Source organism: Lycium ferocissimum, chromosome 10 (assembly GCF_029784015.1).
Source record: "Lycium ferocissimum isolate CSIRO_LF1 chromosome 10, AGI_CSIRO_Lferr_CH_V1, whole genome shotgun sequence".
NCBI lineage: Eukaryota > Viridiplantae > Streptophyta > Magnoliopsida > Solanales > Solanaceae > Lycium > Lycium ferocissimum.
Genome location: NC_081351.1, coordinates 2,370,144 through 2,378,977, shown reverse-complemented (window position 1 = coordinate 2,378,977; position 8,834 = coordinate 2,370,144). Strand labels below are relative to the sequence as shown.

General features: G+C 33.3%; 1 non-coding gene across 1 annotated transcript; it reads left to right on the top strand.

Annotated features, from left to right (window-relative positions):
- Positions 1-8,507: 8,507 nt before the first annotated feature.
- TRNAM-CAU (transfer RNA methionine (anticodon CAU)) lies at positions 8,508-8,592 on the top strand. Its single transcript is given in 2 exon segments — positions 8,508-8,545; positions 8,557-8,592. It is a non-coding gene; the product is annotated as a tRNA-Met (tRNA).
- The last annotated feature ends 242 nt before the right edge of the window (positions 8,593-8,834 follow it).

Here is an 8,834-nt window from a genome sequence, read left to right as displayed (position 1 = left end):
TCTTCCCGAGAGGAATGTTGCAACCATTAATGAAAATAATTGTGGAAAATTGAACTCTAACGTTCCTAAATTGTACTTGGCTGTTAAATCAAATTAATAATAGCCTATAATTATGTCCTTCCTCATTGTTAAATACTATTTATCTCCTCTCCTAAAACTCTTCTACTTCCCTTGTGTTGCGTTGCATTTTCGTAGTGAAATGTAGTAGTACTTAAGGTAGTAATTGTTGGTATCTCCATGGTATGTATTCTCACATATTTGGTGCTGCAAATTTTTTACAATTCACGACATTACTCTCTTCATGGAAGGGCCATTGCAATTTCAACTGCTCTGATGTTGGCTGTTGTTACATATTTATGAAAAATCTTGATTAAACATGACCAGGCAAGAGTGTGAATCAACACTGAGGAAATGGACAAGAAAAATAACACTAGCACAGATCTCACAGAGATCTTACGGTGATTACACTTGCAAAGTTGTAGCCTTGATCTTTGAGAATTGGATTATGTATATATTATGCTGCAAGTTACATGTCCATTTTATATCCGCCTACATTGCTTGACTCTTCTTGGTTGGCATCGACAGTTTCGAGATTGGATTTGAGAGGGAGGGAAGTAGGATTGGCTAGGGTGGGGGTTGTAAGTTTTGTATAGAATCAAATTTGAAAAGTAGTTTTCTTAAGATACCTTCTTATTTACTCCAACACATTGACAATTGATGCTTGATTTCAAACCTCGGCCACTCCGGCACTAACTGTTATTACTACAGCAATGTATACGTGCATTTAGTATGTACATTGCAAATTAATTGGCAACGAATGCCTGATTTTGTTAGTTTTTCATTGGTTGATATTACTATAATGAACTTGCATTGAGTTCTTTTTCAATTCTACTTTTCTCAAATTTTAGCAATAGTTTCTCTTTTCTTTTCTCATTTTTATCTGGTTGTCTCATATTTTATTGAGACAACGTGTTAGAAACTTTATTTTCTGAAATTTTGCATCTAATTAAATTATGACAAACATATTGGGACGAAGATAAATATATTTAATAGTTAAAGTTAAAGAAAGATCGGCAAACATGCAGTAGGACGGAGAAGCTTTGTAATCATAGAGTAGCTTGGCTTATAACCGATTTAGAAGCTTGGTCAAACAGCCTAATAGAGACGTTTGTAAACAAGCATCACAAATGCATAATCAAATTAAAACATGAGAATACATAGGCGTAAGAAACATATCACTCCAAATCCGAAAAAGCCAAAAGTAAGCAGATAAATAACCCCTCATCAATTATTCTACTACATAAGATTAACTGTCTTCATAGGTCTGTGCTTCGTGAAATTTCTGTATTCCTAAAATAGCCATTTAATTCAAATTTCAGGGTATGACTTATTTCCCGAATGTTATTTTCATTTGCCTTAAAAGAACTTAATATATTAAAGTATAATTAAGCAGTGTAACAATAATCTTTTGACAAAGCTAATTTAAAGAGGTCAAAAACTCTAGTACCTCTACTAACTCAAAGCTCAATTATTCCACAATAATGAAGGTCGTAACATCCTCTGGAAAATTCATCGTTTTATCCGTGACGATAAACTATTTAATTTTGTGATTTAATCATTTATAAAATTAAAAAATTGTATGCATATTGAGATTTTTTTAATCTCCTCAATCTTGACTACTTTGACAATAAAGGAATTTTATAATTCAGTTGGTTACTTTTACCGTGCAAAGCGCTGTCATATACACTAGTTGCATATATTTTTGAAAAGAAAAAACTCTCGACGGACTTTTTGAAATATAGATTTTATTGCTAAACCGGATAATTACTTGTATATTTTCACATACGCGGGTAAAAACAGTAATTGGTAGTCATTTAGCCGACAATTAGTATTGGCACCTATAAACCCAAAAAAATATTAATAGGTCAACTCCAATAACTTTGTCTCTCTTACTTCATATTTGTTCTCAAACACACACCCCACCCCCCAAACCACCCACATCTATTCTCCAACAGCCCCTTAATAAGGAAGTCCTCACTCGCCGGGAATCATGGCAAATCACCGTAAAATTTTATTTTTGACACATTTTTTGAGTAACTCCTATAACTTTGTCTCTATTTTGTCATATTTGGTGTCAATTCCACCTCAGATCACTTCTCCAACAACCCCAATAACTAATGAATTTTATAGGTAGTCCTCTATCACCGAAAAAATGACATATCACCCAAAAGTTTCACTTTCAAAAATGTATATCACATTGTATAACAATATGTATTATGCACATCTTTTGGTCGGGCACATTTTTCAACAGTGTGTATCATGTCTATCACTATGTGTGTGTAGAAAACATCACAACAATGTTTATCACAATATAGAATGTGATATTTGCATATGTTAACATGGTGATATACAGATATACACTATCTCAAACACCCATTTTCAGACATCATCCATCTCGTCATCACTACAAATACCATCACAACCAATCTGGCGTTCTGTTATGTTTCTAGTGTATGTCATTGTACTGTTATTACTTTCGGTAGTCGATTTTGCCCTATTTAATTCTCCATTACTTTGCTAGTGTTCGACGTTGTCCAATGTTAACCGTGTACAAGACTTGTTACATTGATTCTAATTATAGTCTGTTAGGCCTCGCTACACACTTGCCTTACCTTAGGGATTATAGTCTGTTGGGCCTTGCTACACACTTGTCTGACCTTAGAACACCCTCAACACAAGAGGTAAGATAAAAAGAAAATATTGGGGAGCCTCCAAAAAGAAAGGTAGATTGAACTTTAAAACAGAGGCTTCCAAATTTGAGCAACATATCATCATCGTTATATCCTGATGGTATATTTGGTGATGTCTTGACTTTGAGAGAAGATTTGAGAGTTTTGGGAAAAGTAATTGAGTAAACAAAAAAGAGAGGATATTTAAAAATTTAAAGCTATTTTAAGTAAAGACTTTTTTGGTCCTGTGACGGTAATTTTGTAACCTGAAAAATGGGTGCAAACTACCGGGTTCCAATTTTGTAAACTTACCCCCTGTTTGGATGGTGGTTTCCCGTGGTTCATTAATGTATAGTTTTCTATGAAACCATGTTTGTTTTCATTGTTCTTAAAATTATATGATATGGTGTTGTAAACCCGTGGTTCATCCTATGGTTATATAATCATGAAAAGTCTTAATTTTTATAACCACGGATTTGATAATTTTTCCGTGGTTACGTATTTCATTTCTCCATTATACCCACCATCTCCCAACCCCCCGCCCTACTACTCACCCCCACCCCAACTACCCCACTCCTCTGCTACCCACCCCAATCACCACCCACTACCCCTCACCACCGCCCAACCCCACCCCACAACAACTCACCCCCACCCTACCACCTACTACTTGCACCACTTATCCCACAACCACCCACCCCTCCACCAACCCCACCCACTACCCCTCACCACCACCCAACCCCACCCCATAACCACTCACCTCCACCCTACCACCAACTACCCCCACCCTCGTCCCACAACCACCCACCCCTCCACCATCCCACCCAATACCTACTTATTTTTTTAAGTTTCTATTTTATTCTTTACCTGAGTTTTGTTAATATATATAAACTAATTTCTAATTAAAAGTTAAGGGTATTTTAGTAAATTTACAAGTTATTATATAATACTATACAATCAAATCAAACAATACAAATGTTATTAAACCACAACAAACGATATAGTCTATCCAATTATTATGTTCATTAATATAGTATAATATTATACAACACCATATTGTACCATACTATACTGTACATTAATGAACAACGGGAAACAACCATCCAAACAATGGGTTAGGCTATTTTACGTCTTTTAGTATTCTAACTTATCGTATATAAGGCGCCAAATTTTCTTTTTATCGAATTCGGAAAATCATGTTTGGGTCCATTTCTCTATGAATTGTCATTCGTACAACCAGGTGCGCAAATCCCTCTTTTGGGGCCGCCATTTGATTTGTATCGTAAGTTAACTTCTTTTTTTCTTCTTCTTCTTCTTCTTCTTTTTTGGGCATATTTACCACTTCGAAAACAACTTCAGACACGTGCGAATGAAGTTGTCAAAATTCGTATCTAAAGTTTGGCAAACTTTAGATATTTTTTCCGGAAGAGTGGCCTTTTGAAGGCCAAACATGATTATTATTGCCTGAACTTTGGTATGGCTTGTCAAGGCTAACTTCGAATATTTTTTACTGAAGTTGTGAACTTGACAAGGCCAAATTTCAAACATTTTTATTAAAATTGTGGCCTTGGAAAGGCTTCAAATAATATAATGACTTGCCAAGGCCGATTTCAGAGAACTTTGACTTAAGTTGTTTCCTTGGCAAGACCTAAATTTAGATATTTTTTTACTGAAGTTGTAGCCTTGGAAAGACCAAACTTCAGTCAGTTTCGCATGAGTTCAGGCATATATTTGGCTAAATCTTAGACATTTTAGCATGAAGTTCAGGTGAACAATTTTTTTCCCAAAACCAGCAACTTGTTCTTCAAATTTCATAAATCATGCGAACACCTAATTTTTTACTGAACTTAAGTTTTTATACCTTTTTAGCGTTTAAATATTTATATTAAGTCTAGATTAAATATTTTAATTTTTATTTCATTTTGAGTAAGTCTTACATTTAAAGATTGGAAACTACAAATATAGAGTCACATTTTAGGATAAGTTATGTTTTCATTTTCAAAAGAAAAGAAAGTATACAAAAATACATATGTTTTCTTTTAATTTAAATTTAATAAATAAGCTAGTGATTTTAATCTTTTGTTAGTTATATTTTATTTTGGACTAGCTATTTAAATTTTCCACACTTTCAGTAGTCTAAAAATGATTAGCTATCTCCGTATCAATTTATGTGATACACTTTTCTTTTTAGTCTGTTCCAAAAAGAATAATACATTACCTTATTTGGCAACAATTTAATTTTAAACTTTACCTTTCACGCTTAACGAGATGATCTATAACCACACAAATATCTTTGACTTATTTTAGACTACAAGATTCAAAAGTCTTCTTTATTTTTTAAATTCCGTGCCAGTCAAATTATATCACATAAATTGGGACGGAGGAAGTATTTTATCTTTTAAAGAAAATAGGCAAAGGGGGGGGGGGGAAGAAAAAAAAAAAGAGGATAATATTCACCTAAATAAACTAATATGCTACTATAATTAAAAGGAAAACCCCTAAATGCCCATACCCTCACGTCTCCTCTTCTCTACCCCTAATCTAAAGCTACCTAAACCAGCTAATCCAAAAATGAATCTCCCTAACCCTTTTTACCTAAAAAATCTCAACCAAGTTTATCCCCTAAACTCCTACCCCCTCACGTCCCTTTTGATCTACAGTCAGAGGCGGAGCCAGGATTTAAAACTTATGGGTTCGGGATTCTAATTCGTTTAAGTTACTGGGTTCTAAATAGACAATTTATACATATTCAAAAAAAAAAAAAAAAATTCTAGACAAATACAAGATTTAGACCGAAGTTACTGGGTTTGACCGAACCCCCGAATACTATGCTAGCTCCGCCCCTGTCTACATCACATACATACATATATAACATAACACACAAATGCTCCCCCACCCCACCCCTAACTCCCAAAAAAAAAAAAAAAAAAAGAAACAGAGAAGGAGTAAAAAAAAAAAAAAATACACAGAAATAGTAGAGAAAATACAAAAAATAGTGACCAAAAAGACTGAGAGAAAAAATACCTAGAGCATTAGGAGTTTCAAAAAGGTTTTGTTCGAGTTCGAGATTTTCATTCGCGGTTTCGAGTTCGTGGACCTGAAAGTTAACTTTTTTTTATCTTTGGAAATCAGTAGATTGTAGCCGTTTTCATTGTCGTGAATCAATCTTCACAAAAGGTAACATCCGTTCTTTTGTATAGTTTAATGTCATGACTATATGACGCTTGATTCTAATGTTGCCAAGTTGCTCAATTTTCGTATGTGTCTAATTGGTTGTTGTTCTTTAACGTTATAATGTGAATTATGTTAGGATTTTTGCATCGTTAAAATGATTTAAAGTAAATCTCGTATGTTTCATTAAGTTTTGCTTATCTGCTTGTTCTTGCATATTTATTTTGACTAGTATTTGGGTACGTGCAATTCATATTAATTAGTATAAATTCGTATTATTAAAATCAATAAATTTAATCTTGTACATATCTAATTCCTTTTTGTTACTTATAAATGAATATTAATATGTAGAAAAAGTTAAAGTTGCCCCATATTCCCAGCAGCTCTTTGAATAATATTTGTTTGTGTAACTCTATCTCCATATATTTCTTCAACTATTTACACTATTGAATATATCGTCATGTACTTTTATTATGAAAGTCCAATGCTCTTTTCATTTTAAACATTTAAACCTCGTTATTTCTGTTCATTGTACTTATCAATCACAAATTGCTATAAAAAATTTCATGTAAAGGTAGGTATAAACCTACCTTGTTTTGCACTTACAAATTATAGACATACTACTCTATGACCATATGTATCAAGTTTTCCTTATCCCAAAATGATGATACAACAAACATATACCAAAATATAATCTGAACAACTAAATAGGATTAACTTGCTCTCCACATTAAAAAAAAATCATTGGAATACAAATTAAGTAATGATCTTCCACATGATACGAAAAAACATGCTAAATAGCATTCTAACATACACCGGTTCAGCGACTCCCTAGAGAATAAACCATCATTTAGAAATTAATACTTAATTTCAAATTTGTTAAAATAAAGTACTGTATAAAACAAAAATAATATGCACACCACGATCACTTAGCTTTTCCAAGAAGTAATAATATTGTAGGCAACCAAGCAACTCCAAGACATTGAAAAAATATTATTAAAGGAGCATTATTTTTCACTTTCTGAAAGGATTAGCTAGAACTAAGTAATAGTCTTAGATTTTAATGAGGAGACGCTTGTGATCCCAAATAGCCGTTACTGATATTATGCTAGTTTATTTATATTTATTTCAGTTTTACTTATAATAATCTTTCAAATATGAGATTTAATATTGGTTTTTATTTCAGACGTTATAATGGGGCAGAGAGGTATTTTTTTTTTTTTTTTTTTTTGGAATAAGACAATACTTTGCTGGGTTTAGACAATGTTAATGCCTTATTTTATTTACTAGTAATTAATTGGGAATCTGGGCGAGAAGGGTTACAAATTTATTCAAGACCCATTGCAAATGATAAAAGAAACGGAAAAGGGCCAAAATTACCCTTGAACTTTGGGAAATAGTTCATCCATACCCTTCGTTATACTTTAGGGCCAATTATACCCTTACCATTATACTATGGGGTCAATTATACCCTTATGTCTAACAGCTGCCACGTCGCATCATCCCAGCCTTTCAAAATTATTTTCCCCTCAAACAATTTTTTACCCACTAAAATAACCCAACCCGACCCGAATTTTTTTTCCAGCCAAGGGGTAATGGGTTGGGTCCGTATCAGTTTGGCTGGAAAAAAAAAATTTGGTATAATTGAAGGGTTGAGATGATGCCATGTGGCAGCTGTTAGACATAAGGGTATAATTGACCCCATAGTATAACGGTAAGGATATAATTGGCCCTAAAGTATAGCGAAGGGTATGGATGAACTATTTCCCAAAGTTCAGGGGTAATTTTCGCCCTTTTCCGTAAAAGAAAAGAGTGGAAAAACACATTAATAAGGGGGCGAGATGAATTGCGAATTCGCTTCAAAACCTATTACCAAAGAGTGAAAAAGGGACAAAATAATTGTCTTGGATTAGTTACACGTCTTGAATTAAGAATTTAAATAAAAATAATCATCATTATTTAAGTAAGGCAAGTAGGCTCAAAATTCTAGGTGCGATATGCAAGTTAAGGTCGCGTTTACACATCTCGGCTGGGGTATGTCGAGGCTGAGGTCGCAACTACGCGTCTTATTCAAGACCAGTAAAAGGTCAACAATAATTAAGCGAATCATAGGCATAACTAATAAATACACTTTATCCAAAATAATTTAAGCCGAATATTAGTCAATAAAAGCGACCATGCTAGAACCACGGGACTCGGGAAATGCCTAATACCTTCTCCCCAGTCAACAAAACTCCTTACCCGATCTTTTGTTTTCGCAGACCAATAATAAATAGAGTCATTTCTTTTTTATTATGGATTCAATAAGGTGATTTAGAAACACCAAAACTCAATTTCAAGTGGCGATTCTGAATAAATGAAATAATTCAAAATGTCACTTCAATTGGAAAATCCCTTTTAAATAAATTTAAACTAATTTAAAATTTATTTACGAAAAAAAAGGGTGTGACAAATCAAACACACGATTCAATAGCCAAATCGACCTCAAATATTCATTAGTATATATGTTTCCTTGAATTTACATTTAAACTGAACTAATTAAATTTTAGATTTTGTTTAAAATCTAAAATGGATGAAGTTATAGCCAAAAGAGACTGGAAAAGAACAACTGGGGTGGTGGCGCAGTTGGCTAGCGCGTAGGTCTCATAGCTTCTGAGTTATCCTGAGGTCGAGAGTTCGAGCCTCTCTCACCCCATATATTTTATCCTTAATTGCTCTTTTCCATGAATTAGAATACAACATTAAAAAAAAAAAAGAGAGAATGAGCTTATCTGGGAAGAAAGTTAGTACATAATTATTTTTCGTCCAACTTTAATACATTACAATTGAACATAATTTTTCCCTTGGTTTGTAACCTTATTTTCCTATGAACTCTTTAATCGAGCAATCAATAATGTTAATTTAGACTATAACTTTTCCAAATAAAAGAAAAAAATA